At 36.4% G+C, this 15,661-nt stretch overlaps 1 pseudogene; it reads right to left on the bottom strand.

Annotated features, from left to right (window-relative positions):
* Nucleotides 1–7,550: 7,550 nt before the first annotated feature.
* LOC131820715 (U6 spliceosomal RNA) lies at nucleotides 7,551–7,651 on the bottom strand (annotated as a pseudogene).
* Nucleotides 7,652–15,661: the final 8,010 nt, after the last annotated feature.

Raw genomic sequence — 15,661 nt, 5'->3', positions numbered from 1 at the left:
ATTATCTAACGATAATGTCCGTGCACTTGAGTCTACTATGTTCTGCAAATTAAAATGATGTGATGAGAATAATCCTGCGGTTGGGATTTTTCAAAGAGCAAAGATACTTTTTCCTTTTGTTTCTCTTGATCAGTTGCTTCTGTTTACTTTTAAAAGCTTTAATTTCGTAACAACATGGCCAGAGTACCTCCTGTCAGTATTTCCTTTATTTTATTTAGTTATTTAATTTTTGGTGTCAGGAATTCTGTTCCATATGGTAGATTTATTGTAATGAAGTTCCTCTCGGTTCCTTCAATGACCATGAAATGAAGAACTGGACTTTGTTCAGTCAGCCATTCTTGTAGTCCTATACCTGCAGCCTCCTTGGGCATCAGTCCTAGGGTATCATGCCAAAAGATGAAATGTCTTTTTGACTGGATAAATAGTATAGGCCATGAGTATAATGCCATGCCTTTATGACTTAGTTTTTGTTGTTGTTGTTGTTGTTTGTTTTGGGGATTTTTTTTCTTTGTTTTCAGTATACGAGAGTAAACACAAACATCATGATGTAAGCATTGCAGTGTTCAGCACAGGACAACCCAAGCCAACAAAAGACATCATAACTCACAGGTGTTCTATCTTATCTATAAATTAACAGCAGGTGTGGGTGACAGTGAGGAACTGACCCCCATCCGTCTCCACATTGCATTCAGCTCTCACAAAGTCTATGAGCAAAGAAGTAAAGCATGATTTATGGTAAGTTGTAAGATACCACGCTTGCATATTGCTGTGTGTGGAGCAGAGATCAATTCATGGCTTACAGATTTGTCACAGGACAGTGCATCTTCCAGTCTGCCACCTTCAAATTAAGTGTCATGATGAGAGAAAAATATGGCAATGTCTTGGGAAAAAATAGCACATTTTGATTAGGTTACAGAAATGGTGTGGGATAGCAAAAGACAGGCAACTAGAGTTCTCACTTGGTTACAGCATTCTGTTTAAGATCAAAGAGATAGAAACAGGAGAGCAAATACATAAAATGGAAGAAGAATCCTTACAACTAAAATGAAGATGGCATTTGAGATTGTAGTGCAGAAGAAAAAAAAAAGAAAACATTACTGGTCATTCACAAGCGAGCTGCTCTACTTCTATCTCTTATTAGTTCTAAATATTTTGAAGGAAACTAGCTTGGAGCTTTATGTTCATATAAATTTATGTAGGAGTTAGTGTTCTGTGAACATTTATTTGAAAACTTTTAATTTGTGTACTTTCTTATTTTATGGCTTTGAAGGTGAAACTGATTAGTGACATATGATCAAATGGGGGAAATTTTATTTCTTTTTCTAAAAACAACTGTAAATTATTATTTTAAGGCTTAGACTTAAAATCTATCTTGGGCTAATGAGTAGGGCAATTAAACAATTAAAATTCTGCTGACTAATATACACACAACTATGCAGATGCAGATCTGCCTATTTAGGACTTTCCAGAAACCTTGTGAATTTTATATACATTCGTTCCAGTTTCTTACATCAAAACCTCAGGATAGAATCAATCAGATATGAAGTTGGCCTTCAGATTCCTCCTACTTTACACAAAGAGCAAAAGAACTATGTTACGTACAAAGTTGATTGCAGGTTTTAATTTGACAAATGAAAACTACCCAGATAGTATGACAAGTGCCTTATTGCATTTAAAACACATTTTTAAAACTAACATGTCTGCATCTGAATTCTTAATATTTTCCTTAAGCCTATTTCTGCTCTACCTCAGTAAACATCTCCATCATGTCGATTGTTTACATCATATATTTGGGGATCCCTTTGTTACTTTCTTTTCCTCCACCACTTCTACTGTATACCTCCCCTAGTCCTATCAGGTATACTCCAAAATCCATGTCGAAGGCTTCCACTTCTCCTTCTTTTACCACCATCCCCAGTGTAAGCCACCTATATCTCTTTCCACTACTATGGCAACAGTTTCCCCATTGGTCTCACCATATCCAATCTCTATACCAAAGATCTTTTTATTTATTTTTTATTTTTTATTTTTTTAAAGATTTTATTTATTTATTTGACACAGAGAGATCACAAGTAGACAGAGGCAAGCAGAGACAGAGGGGGAAGTAGGCTCCCTGATGAGCAGAGAGCCCAATGTGGGACTCGATCCCAGAACCCTGAGATCATGACCCGAGCCAAAGGGAGTGGCTTAACCCACTGAGCCACCCAGGCAGCCCACCAATGATCTTTTTAAAAAATTAAATATAAATGTGTCCCTCGCACTCTAAATTCCACAATACTTCACCATTTCAGATAAGGTTAGCCTGTAAATCCTTAATGTGACACAGGTGGTTCTTCAGTCTCTGGCTACTGCCTATCTCTTCAGCTAAAATTCACATGCTACCTCTTCCTTCCTTGCTACACTCAGGCATCCAGCTCCCTTTTCAACCGTTTGGGTGTTTCCTACTTTTCACTCGTGCTAGTCTCTGTGCTCAGAATCTCTCCTCCCCATCCCATGCTCCTGAGTAACTGGTCTTCACCCTACCGTGTCAGTTACTCAGAAGAGGCTGTCCTAACCTGAGCCCTAGTGGATCCTTCCTCTTATTCCCTCTCATAGTATTCTAGATTCTTATAACACTTACCCAAATTTGTAGTTTTAAATTTTGTACTTGTTTATTCAACATCAGTTTTGCCCACTTAACTATAGACTTCACTAAGTTCAACCTTTCTAGTTTGCTACTATGCATCCTACATGTAGGATGCTCTTGACACTGATCTGTCCATCAATATCTGTTGTGCAATACTAATGAAACTCAAACCATAAACTCAGATATGTAAGATATGTCCATGTTTTATATCCTTTAACAAAAGTCAGTCTCATTCTGGGTCTTGAGGTTATGTGGAAAATTTAAGTACAAACATTTTTAGGGCCTTTTTCCCTTGAAGGATCATACTGAAACCCAGCGGTGACTTCCAAATGGGGAAAGCCCATTATTCCTAAGCCTCACTGTTCACAGCTGACACCTGCATGGTTCAAGGTCATGAGGTCTTATAGTCTGATGGTTCTCTATCTCTGTGCCATGGGTAACAAATGAAAAGTTTAGTCAATGCTAAAAAACTGCCCAAAGTTCAGTCTCCATTAGCACAATTTCTTTCTGAGATGCTGTTGACTTCCCAGGGCACCATCAGAGAACAAGGGGTGGGTCTTCTCCACCCACAATCCCCTTCTCCAAGTAAGGGAAATTGTTCTGGCCCCTCTGTTCTATTCACCTTACATTTCAACTCTGTTCAACACAACTCACCTCTTCTCTCCTCTTGTTGCCTTCAGAGATATTTACCAGGTACACAGGATCTGGGCATACTGCCTGAGAGGGAATATGAAATTCTACCTTCCAAATAGCCATATGGCTTTGAACTACCCTGAACCTCAGTTGCTTCATCTTTAAAATGGAATGACAATAGTACCTACCTTCTGGGATTATTAGAAGATCAAATTTATAAGTATAAATGTCTTGGCAAAGAGACAAGCTCATTGTAAATGCAGAAGTGTTAGCTTTTATTACTATAGTAGGTACAACCCAGGGAACTTCTGTTTCGACTCAGTAATGAAAACTTCACCTGGAGGAATGAGGTACAATTTAATCTTCTTTCCCAGTACATATTCTAGAAAATAAGACTAGTTTGTCTTTTTCACCACAATATCTCTGACACCTAGAATGATGTCCAGCCTTCAGCAAGAACTCCATAAATACTTGTTGAAGAGCTCATTAAAAATCACTGCCTTGTTTCTGTAGTGCTACAGGGAGCCGGGGGTTGCCTGGGCCCGTACTTGCAGTGAAGTGTGGCAGGAAGAGTGATGTCTGAGACCCAAGACCAGAGTGTGGAAAGCCCTGCATGACTGGCTCCAGGTACAGGGTGGCTGGAGCAGCAGAGCAGCAATTTCATGCGGTTCACTGTAAGCAAAAGGAGGAACTTGACATCGTGTCAAGGGGCACGAGCAAAAGAATCCAAGAGACCTGACATTCAGCAAATGAGAAACAAGTCCCTGGGAAATAAAAAAAAAAACAGGGTTTCTTAAGGGGTAGGCATATCTGTGTCTGACAATGACCAGGTGACAGCTTGTAGCTGTGAATGGTGCCCACTTCCTGGGGGTTGCTATGAGGATTAAATCAGCAAAGCCATGTCAAATCCCTTAGAAGAATGCCTGGAAACAAATGAGTGAGTTCATAGTGCTGTGGGCCACTGAGAGTATGCCCCACAAGATTCTGAATTCCAGGAAGCAGAGCACACCTGTCTTATTAGTGATCAGAGTGTTGGCACCTTACATATCTCTTGAAGTCTAGCAGGTGCTGAGCAATTATTTATTTAATCAGTGAGCGGGGGAGGGGGGGGGGAGTAGAATCAGACAAGACCAGACGCGTTCAGGGTGTTATGGCGGTAGACTAGAATCAGGGACAGAAAACATGTGAGATGGCTCTTTTTTTTTTCTTTTTTTTTTAAGATTTTATTTATTTGACAGAGAGATAGAGCGCACAAGCAGGCAGAGAGGCAGGCAGAGGGAGAAGCAGACTCTCCACTGAACAGGGAGCCCAATGTGGGGCTCGATCCCAGGACCCCAGGATCATGACCTGAGCCGAAGGCAGCTACTTAACTGACTGAGCCACCCAGGTGCCCCGTGAGCTGGCTTTTTTGAGAAATTCAAGATGCAAAGAAAGCAGAGGATAAGTGAGGGAGGACTTTCCAAAGACTGGGAACAATTTGAGCAAAGACAAGAGATTCAATCCCACAACCCATGAGCTGGTCACACAATCTAATTAGAAATTCTAATGACACTTTAGGGGCACCTGGGTGGTTCAGTCGTTAAGCATCTACCTTCAGCTCTGAGCATGATCATAGGGTCCTGGGATCAAACCCCCACATCCAGCTCCCTGCTCAGCAGGAAGCCTGCTTCTCCCTCTCTCACTCCCCCTGCTTGTGTTCCCTCTCTCGCGGTGTCTCTCTGTCAAGTACATAAATTAAAATCTTTAAAGAAAAAATTCCAGTGACACTTTCAAGGGACAAGAAAAGTATAGCCAGATTTTAGATTTTGCCAAATTGTCATCATCTTAAATACTGAATTTTTAAATTTTTGAAAAATTCCTGCATATTAGACAATAAATAGCTGATAATAGTTTACAAAACCAGTAAAGCTATTTTTAAAAATTTTTTATTTTTTATAAACATGTATTTTTATCCCCAGGGGTACAGGTCTGTGAATCAGCACTCACCAGTAAAGCTATTTTTAACATTTTCATGTGACAGATGTATTTTCTATACTCATCAAGATAAAACTATTTTTCTACTTTCTATTATACATACCATCTAAACATTTTTCTCAAGCAACTAAGAAGGACTTTTATAAATTAAAAGTTATTAGTCATTTGTTTTATAAAGAAATGGATTTGGGGAAATCTAAAAAGAAACAAAAACTTTACAGGAAAAGAGATCAGACTTGTTACCAGAGGCTGAGTCGGGGAAGGGGCATGTGAAGGAAGAGGGTCAAAAGGCATATACTTCCAGTTAAGAGGTAAATAAGCACTAGAGATATAATGTACAACATGATGACTACAGTTAATACTACCGTGTGATAAATAGGAAACTTGTCAAGAGAGTGAGTTCTAAGAGTTCTCATCACAAGAATTGTTTATTCTTTTATTCTTGTTTCTTTTCTTTTTATTACATCTATATGGGAAAGCAAGATCTATAAATCAAACCATAACATTGTACGTTAAATTTAAACAATGGTTAATGTCAATTATTTCTTAATAAAATGGCGGGGGGATGGCTTGTTACCTTGTCAGCAAGATTATGTTTTCCTATTTGTTTGTAGGTTAGTAGGTGAAAATGCCCTCGATTGAACTGGCTGAGCCTATCTTGTCATCACCAAAGTTTGTCAACTCCCCTTCACCGCTCTCATCCTCCTGCCCAGACTTCCAAAGTACTCTGTGTATATCTCCTTCACAGTGTATCTCATTTTGCACATTGTATTTGAGCTCGTGAGTGTGGCTTCTCTCCCACTACACTGTGGGGTTCTTGAGAGAGATCCACGTGTACAGGGCATTCTGACATATTGTGTGCCCCCCAAAATAAAATGAACAAACAAACAAAAACCTCTTGAATGAAGTGAAAGAAAGAAATGTTTACTAATGTTTCTACAGATACATGATTAAATTTAGAAACCCATTATAGCAGGACCCATAGTAAGTTAAATTTCAGGTACTGAACCAAAAATGTATTAAATAGATATGAAAAGATATAAAAACTGTATTTTTGACCTGCCCTTTGAATATCTCTTTATTCTCATGCTGTGACCTTCTTTCTTCTTGGCTTAACCTTACAAAGTAGGGTTTTAGAGTGACGACCAAGAAGAAAATATAATTTTCCCCTTCTTTTTCTTTTATCATTTACCTTCTCAAGAACTTGACAATAACTGATTTTAAAAAATAAACTAATTTTTTCTTGATTCTCTGGATGGGACATTGTTGTCAAACAAGGGAATATATTTCCCTGTTTCAGTCAGTATAGGTGCAACCACATTATTAATATCGTGGCCTGTGACAGCAGCCACACATGTCATGAAGATTAACACCCATGTGCCCTCGCCTTGCTGTCTTCCCATTCTCAGCAGGATCAAAGACTGTATATCGAAGTTGACAGTACCACAAAACTGAAGGAGCTTAAGTCCTTCTGTAAATGTTTGCAACAGAACCACCCCTCAGAATAAAAATAATCACTGTACTTTAAAACACTAGAGTGAGAAATAAACATTTATTGTAATTAGGACAACCAGCTAACATTAACTTGCTTAATATGCCAGGACGCTCAAGAATGCATTCAAATATCATAATGTTATAAAAATTGTACTGAAAAGGACTCACTATGGCCTAGAGTCAACATTGGGCTTGTTGTGTTGCAAAGGTTGGGTTTGAAACTCTGCTTTAAAAAACACATGACTTTGGGTGAGTCACTTCGCCTTACTCCATATCCCTGAAGAGGATGTAGCAACAAAGAAAAAACAAATGAGATAAAATTATACATAAGTATAATACATAATACAAAAGTTAAAAAGCACTTGTTTGGCTTTAAGCAGTCTTAGAATTGTTATAGAATGAAACAATCATAAATAATTGCACTTGAGTCGACAGAGTATAAGAGAGTGGTAGTCGTTGCCATCAACCACAATGGAGAATTATGGACACTCGGGCAAACAGCATGAATGAACATTTCATTGTTAAAACATGAAGTTTCTTTGGATGCTATTCCTCTGGACTTCCTTCACTCACGTATATATAAATGATGGACGTTGAGAGTTGGGTTCCGATAATTGAATTTAATGAAGCTTAAGCATCAAGGCAATCTATTGCATAGCACACTTCCAAAAGCCAATTTCATTTTATCTTTTATTTTGGACTTTTTAAGTTTTTAAGTTTTTTAAGTTTTTATTTTAATGCCAGGATAGTTAACATACAGTATTATATTCATTCCAGGTGTAAAATAAATTGATGCAACAAGTCCATGCATCACCCAGTGATAAAAATAATGGAACCCTTCACCAAATTTGTGCGTCATCCTAGTGCAGAAACCATGATAATTTTCTCTCTATCTTTCTAATTTTAATAATGTTGCCAAAGCAAGCACCCAGAGGTGTTATAAACAATTATAAATGTATCGTGATTTTTTTGTTGGATAGGAATCATGCAAAACAGTATTTATCTGAATTCCTACAATTGTAAAGCAAAATTTGGTAACAATACTGTAATAGGAAGCACAACTGTGTGACCATGTGAAAAGTCACCTGCTTTTCAGGTCCCAGGATTTCAGACCCATCTTAGTCTGTGATACTAAGAGACATGCAAAATTGCTATTGATGCAGCAAAATGGTTCTGAATCACATACTTCTTCTATGAAAACAATTTGATACAAGTTTTCCAAATGTTGACAATTCTAAAAACTTCACATGGCATTACCAAGAACAAATTGTGAAACTGGAAGAAATCTTCCCAAAAATCAAATTTTGATCAACCACACAAGAAGCAAGACACCATTTGTATTGTTCCATAGAAAATATTTTTAAATTTTTATTTAAAAAAGTAACATTGCAGACAAATAAAAGGGGCAATGGTTAGGTGTGTCAGATAGTTTCAAAATGTTATTTTTCTAATGACATAATGCTTGTAATATTTGTCAACTTTAAAAACATATATGTATATATATTGATTCTTTTCTTATCCAAAATAAATATTCATTTTCATATATAATTTAGAATTTATAATTTTTATTACTTTTTTTAAAAGAGATTCTCCATTATTATACATCAGCAGATACCACAAAACCTATTGCTCCCCCTGATGATTCTATTTTCCAAATTCAAACTAAGAAACTTTCTTTCATACTGTCCCTTTTCCAGAAGATTTTTTTAAATTACCTTCTAAGGCTTGCTTTCTTGAGATGAAAGTGTTGTAGAAAATTTATTTTCTTGATGGTATCTTCCTTCATTTATTTTGTTTTGTTTTAGACTCTTCTTTGGACACAAAAAATTCCTTTTGATTCAAATAATCCATAAAGCCATAAAAGTTGAATTCCAAAACAGAGTATTTACTCACTATAGCCACTTACTTTTCCACACATTTCTAATCCAAGTATTTACTGCTTTTACCATTCAAATTAATTCAGACTGTTTCAATGATAATATGTGTGTGTGTGTGTATGGATGGCCATATATATACATGTGTGTTGTATATATATGTACATATATATACATATGTATGTATATGTATATATATACATATATATATAGAAATAATTTTATTAGAAATAATTTTATTTAAAACTCTGTGGTTAAAGCAGTGATCATTTAAAAACTACACCTATAGATGTCTGGGTAGCTCAGTTGGTTAAATGTCTACCTTTGGCTTAGGTCATGATCCCAGGATCCTGGGATTGAGCTCCATGTTGGGCTCCCTGCTCAGCAGGTAGCCTGCTTCTCCCTTTCCTTTTGCCCTTCTCCCTTCTCATGTTCACATGCTCTCTCTCAAATAAATAAATAAAATCTTCAAAAAAATATAAAAAATAAGTACACCTATGTTTCCTAAATGCATTATCTTAATTTAAATAAATTCACCTTCATTAGCCAAACTTTTGACTTAGGACCAAGACTTTTTGCCTGTGTGATTTCTAATTATTTATTGGTGTTACTATTCCACCATAAAATAAAGCCATAATTGATTACCTGTGAATTTAGATTTGGTTTCGTTTAATGGGGAGCCACTTAAGGAGCAAGCTGAGTGCAGAATCTATCTGGAATTTAACATTTCTTTCCTATTCTTTTCATATGTCTCATACACCCCTAATGATTTTTTTCGACTATTTGCATTATCAGATCTTTCCCATAAATTTTGCTTGATTTTTGTAAAAATAATGCCTTTTCACACCCTTTTATTATTTACATAACACTTAACGAAATACTTTAATTTTGAAATATAACCAAAATAAATCAGTTCAGGAAAAACTGATTTTTTTTAACTTTTTATTTATTTATTTGGGAGAGAGAGTGGGGAGATGGGACAGAGTGGAAAGGAGAGAGAGAAACAGACTCCACACTCATTGTGCATGGAGCCCCATGTGGAGCTTGATCATAGGACCCTGAGATCATGACCTGAGGCAAAACCAAGAGTCAGCTGCTTAAGGAACTGAGCCACCTACGCACCCCTGCACAGTGGTCAGCAGGTGCATTTAGAACAGAAGTCTTACAGAAGAGGTGATCAGTATATTGAGATACTCTGTTTTATATTTTAAGGAAATGAAAGCTTTGCTGAATCCACCAAATTAGGCAAGTAGAGGTTGAGCAAAAAGGTTTCTATGGTTATTATTTTTATATTAATATTTTTCATGGAATAAGGGATGATCTGTGATGCTATCTGGGGTTCATTCTGCAAACTACAATGACCTCTTTGAGCTATTAGTGCTTAGTCAAATTGTCAAACTGTGTTTTGAATCCTAGACTGTAGTGCTCGCTTCGGCAGCACATATACTGAATCCTAGACTGTAGTAAGTAAATCAACAGAGAAAGGTTCTGCCACCCATGCAGTTGATGCTGTGCTTGGTTGGGGGAACGAAGGAGGAGAACAGGGGCCTATTTTTCTCTTGCAAGGAAGTTGTTTTCCCTGCATTGGCCCCTAATCACTTTTCTGAAATCCTTTAGAAATGAGGAAAGAGAAAAAAAGGTATCCTCTTTATTGTGGTAATATGGTGGGGTTTTTTGGTTCTATATAAAAGGAATGGAAGTAACACACACACACATCACTAATTATGGTAGGTAAGTAAACTGCATTATACTCTCAACTCCAAGACAAGCAGAAACTACCATTTTTATTTCTTTGCTTACCGTGTTATAATACCAAGCATCTAACAGACTCCATGACAATCATGGCCATCAAAATATACTACTTGAATGAATTTTTAAAAATCATGTAATTCTTTTACTAGCTTTTATTTTGAATAAACTTGATAATAAAGAGATAGTCTATACCGATTTTATCCCCAAAATTTGTTGATCGAAAAATTCAATGAATTCTCCCATTCGAATCAATAGATGATTTTTAAGTTCCCACAGAACACAATGAAAACACTACATTTGTATTTTCTTAATTATCTGGCAGGCTTAGCCACGTTTCCATATTTGAAAGCATTAGGCAATCAAAAATTATACTTTTCACATTGTTTGTTGCAGCACTTTGAAAAATGCCAGTGGAATTTTGATCGGGATGGCACTGAAAGTATAGACTGCTCTAGGCAGTATAAACATTTTAACAATGTTTATTCTTCTGATCCATGAGCATGGAATGCTTTTCCATCTTTTTGTGTCTTTTTCAATTTCTTTGAAGAGTGTTCTGTAGTTCCTTGATAGATAGATCCTTTACTCTTTGGTTAGGTTTATTCCCAGGTAGCTTATGGTTCATGACACTATAGTAAATGGAATCATTTCTCTAATTTCCCTTTCTGTATTTTCATTGTTAGTATATAAGAAAGCAACTGATTTCTGTACATTGGTTTTGTATCCTGCCACATTACTGAATTGCCGTATGACTTTTAGTAGTTAAGTTAGTATTCATCCTTTCTGACGGAGGCATAATATTCCATTATATATATGGACCATATCCATTTGTCTGTCAAAGAGATCTTGGCTCTTTACATAGTTAGGCGACTGTGGCCATTGCTGCTATGAACCATTGGGGTACAAATGGCCCTTCTTTTCACTACATCTGTATCTTTGGGGTAAATAACCAGTAGTGCAATTACAGGGAGATAGGGTAGCTCTATTTTTAATTTCTTAAGGAATCTCCACACTGTTTTCCAAAGTGGCTGCACCAACTTGCATTCCCACCAACAATGTCAGAGGGTTCCCCTTTCTCTACATATTCTCAAACACTTGTTTACTGTCTTGTTTATTCTGGTCATTCTAATTGGTATATGATGGTATCTCAATGTGATTTTGATTTTAATCTCCCTGAGGGCTAATGATGATGAACATTTTTTCATGTATCTGTTAGCCATTTGTATGTCTTCTTTGGAGAAGGGTCTGTTCATTTCTTCTGTCCGTTTTTTGATGTGATTATCTGTTTTGAGTGTGTCGAGTTTGAGGAGTTCTTTATAGATCTTAGATATCAGTCCTTTGTCTGTAATGTCATTTGCGAATATCTTCTCCCATTCTGTGGGTTGCCTGTTTGTTTTGTTGACTGTTTCCTTTGCTGTGCGGAAGCTTTTGATCTTGATGAAGTCCCAAAAGTTCATTTTCACTTTTGTTTCCTTTGCCTTTGAAGACACATCTTGAAAGAAGTTGCTGTGGCCAATGTCAAAAAGGTTACTGCCTATATTCTCCTCTAGGATTTTGATAGATTCCTGCCTCATTTTGAGATCTTTTATCCATTTTGCGTTTATCTTTGTGCATGGCATAATAGAATGGTCAAGTTTCATTCTTCTATACATAGCTGTCCACTTTTCCCAGCACCATTTATTGAAGAGACTGTCTTTTTTCCACTGGATATTTTTTCCTGCTTTGTCGAAGATTATTTGACCATAATGCTGAGGGTCCATATCTGGGCTCTCTACTCTGTTCCACTGGTCTACATGTCTGTTTTTGTGCCAGTACCATGCTGTCTTGGTGATCACAGCTTTGTAGTAAAACTTGAACTCAGGCAACATGATGTGTCCAGTTTTGTTTTTCTTTTTCAACATTTCCTTAGCAATTTGGGGTCTCTTCTGGTTCCATACAATTGAATAAAGAAGATATGGTCCATATATACAATGGAGTATTATGCCTCCATCAGAAAGGATGAATGCCCAACTTTTGTATCAACATGGGCAGGACTGGAGATTATGCTGAGTGAAATAAGTCAAGCAGAGAGAGTTAATTGTCATTTGGTTTCTCTTACTTGTGGAGCATAAGGAATAACACAGAGGACATTGGGAGAAGGAGAGGAGAAGTTAGATGGGGGAAGTTGAAGGGGGAGGTGAACATTAAGAGACTGTGAAATCTGAGAAGCAAACAGGGTTTTGGAAAAGGGGGTGGGGGGTTGGGTTAGCCTGTTGGTGGGTATTAAGGAGGGCATATATTGTGTGAAGCACTGGGTGTGGTGCATAAACAATGAATCTTGGAACACCGAAAAAGAAATTATACTTTCAATCAGACTTAAATGTAGCATTTAAAATAACTGCTATATATAGCTTAGTCAGTTAAGAATCTGCTTTCAGCTCAGTTCATGATCCCAGGGTCCTGGGATGGAGCCCTCACCAGGGGTCCCTGCTCAGTCCTGGGATTGAGCCTTGCATCAGGCTTCCTGCTCAGTGGAGAGCCTGCGTCTCCCTCTACTTCTGCCCTCCTCCCCTGCTTGTACATGTGCTCTCTCTCCTCTCTCAGTCTCAAATAAATAAATAAAATCTTTTAAAAAATAAAATAAAAAATAAAGTAACTGCTGTAAACTGGGAACTATTTAAAATTTGGGGGAATATTGAATTATTTTATATTTCTAGGAAAAAATACATATCCTTCTAATAAGTAATGAGTAATAAGATATACATATTTTTTCATTCCTTTGGCTATTCCTTGGATTATAGACTGGTATTCTGTGCTCTGCAATGTATGTTATGTTATGTTATGCTATGTTGTTATGTTACAGTATGTTATATTACAGGAGAAAATTTATACTTAAAGTGAATAGAATTCTACAATGGCTATTAGATTTCAAAGTGTAGTGTAACTATGATTATTACTCTATAATGTTGGCATAATGCTCTAGACTGTTGGAAGATTGGTATATGCTCCTTTCTCCCTGGGGGACTTCTACCTACTTGTAAATGTAAGCACTAATATCTATGTTCTTTGACTTTGCTTTTCCCTGGAGGGTCCTACTTTAGGACCTGGAGGAATATGTCATGAGCTAGAGAAGATGTACAAATGTGAACAACAATAGATTAAACTGTGAAACTAAAGATCATTCCAAATAAATTTTGTATTTCCTTAGTGATACTGTGTTGCAAATGCATCTCAGTCAGATGGCAGCAATTCCCCTAGCCTTGACTGAAAAAGAATGGAAACCATAAGAGACCTACAACTCTGTTTTATATTTATCCAGCCATACCTCTACACATGAAGGCAACCCCAGTTCTATATATATAAACACACAGACACACATACATTTCCATGGAAAGTACAAAATAGCTTTCTTTTTTTTTGTTTTGTTTTTTTTTTGTTTTGTTTTACCACAAAAGCACTATCAATGCCCATATTTAATTGTATGGATGTCCTTAGAATTATGAACTAGAATAAATCCAAAAGGGTGTTGGATGTTATAAATTAACATAATTGAAGTCTTTCTGAAAGAATTTAATAAGTAGATGGATTTGAAATATCTGCATTGACATTATAATATTTCAAATAATACGTTCATGTAACAATTTATTGGTAAATTAAATATATACATATTATATATGTATAATATACATGTAATATACATAGTTCCTCTATAACTATAATATACATGGTTCCTCTTTAAAATCACATCATTTGTGTCCATTCATTCAAGAACATGTGCTATGTTTTAATAATACTGAAATTATCAACTTTAACACATCTTTCTAATAAGTAATCAAATAATAGAATATGTAGCTTAATTATCTAAGTTCTATAAAAGTCAACAGAAATAAGTTAGAAAAAAGCTTTGAGGAAAAGATCTGAAAGCTTCATTTTCAAAGTTACATGCTTGGAACTGTTCAGGCACACAGGGAAATTCAATGAATTTTGTTTGCTTTTTAGTTGCAGTGATGATATTACCTTCCTAATTTAAAACTGAAAAAATTATTATGTATAATCAGTTTAACTCAAAACGGGAACAAGTTGAAATAATTATTAATAAGATGGCTAATTTTTCATACATTTTAATAGGGCCAGAAATTTAATCAGGGATGGATATTGGAGGAAAATAATTATCTTGCTTTGCCCTATGGGATTTTAATTTTAATTTCTAGGCTTCCCAGTAAATGCTTCTCATAAAGGTTCTGTTTTCCCCTTCCAAAGGAAAAATAAATAATTATTTATTACAAACAACACCTTCATATGATAGTCCCATGCTGAAACTCAAGGACTATGGAGCAGTCACCTGACCATATACAGAAATGGTGTGACTGTCACAATGATGTTGGAGTCCAAGCCTGAACTACTGTCATCAACATCTTTGTCTCAGAACCCACAACCAACAGACTTTCATCCTGCCTGAGGAAGTTAATTCAAGGTATTCATCCAGTTTTGGTTATAAAATAAAGAAAACCACTTCTGGCAGCTTACAAGCAAATACGATACGTTAGCAGGTGTATGTGTCGTGTAAAATAACAAATAGGTTATTTCAGCAGCAGTTTTGTTGTGGTTGTTGATGTCTGGGATAGTTTCAAGTAAGGCAATAGTTATATGCTCAGGAATTACTGAAATCTTTTTTTTTTTTAAGATTTTATTTATTTATTTGTCAGAGAGAGAGAGAGAGAGAGAGAGCGAGCGAGCACAGGCAGACAGAATGGCAGGCAGAGGCGGAGGGAAAAGCAGGCTCCCTACTGAGCAATGAGCCCGATGTGGGACTTGATCCCAGGGCACCAGGATCATGACCTGATCCGAAGGCAGTTGCTTAACCAACTGAGCCACCCAGGCATCCCAGAATTACTGAAATCTTAATGTCATCTCTGACCCGCTGCTTAATCCCATCCTTGGTTCGTTCGTGATTGTTATTTCAACTACAGGTACTGACTGAAAGACCTTCAAATTCCAAAAAGGTTTTTTTTTCTCTTCCTTCTCCCCCCTCCCTCCCCTTCTCTTTTCTTCCTTTCCTTTTTTGTTTTATTGCTTTGTTTTCCTAGAAAGTATCAGCATGGCGTTACTGGTATATATAAAAATAAAAAGATACCAGGAAAATATTCTATTTCAGTTTATGATTAGGGAGGAACCTCTTATGTTAATCTCTATGAACAAAAATTAATGGATTACCAAGGTAGTAATTATAATCTGATTTTCTCAAAAGTCATTTCTAATGCCAAATAGAAACTCAATCACTATATCAAAATACTCAGACTCTATTCTGTTTTATGTAGGTACTATAAATTCA

The sequence above is a fragment of the Mustela lutreola genome, chromosome 18, assembly GCF_030435805.1.
Source record: "Mustela lutreola isolate mMusLut2 chromosome 18, mMusLut2.pri, whole genome shotgun sequence".
NCBI classification, from domain to species: domain Eukaryota; kingdom Metazoa; phylum Chordata; class Mammalia; order Carnivora; family Mustelidae; genus Mustela; species Mustela lutreola.
Note: the sequence above shows the minus strand (reverse complement) of the source record. Positions and strands in the feature narration are given on the sequence as shown.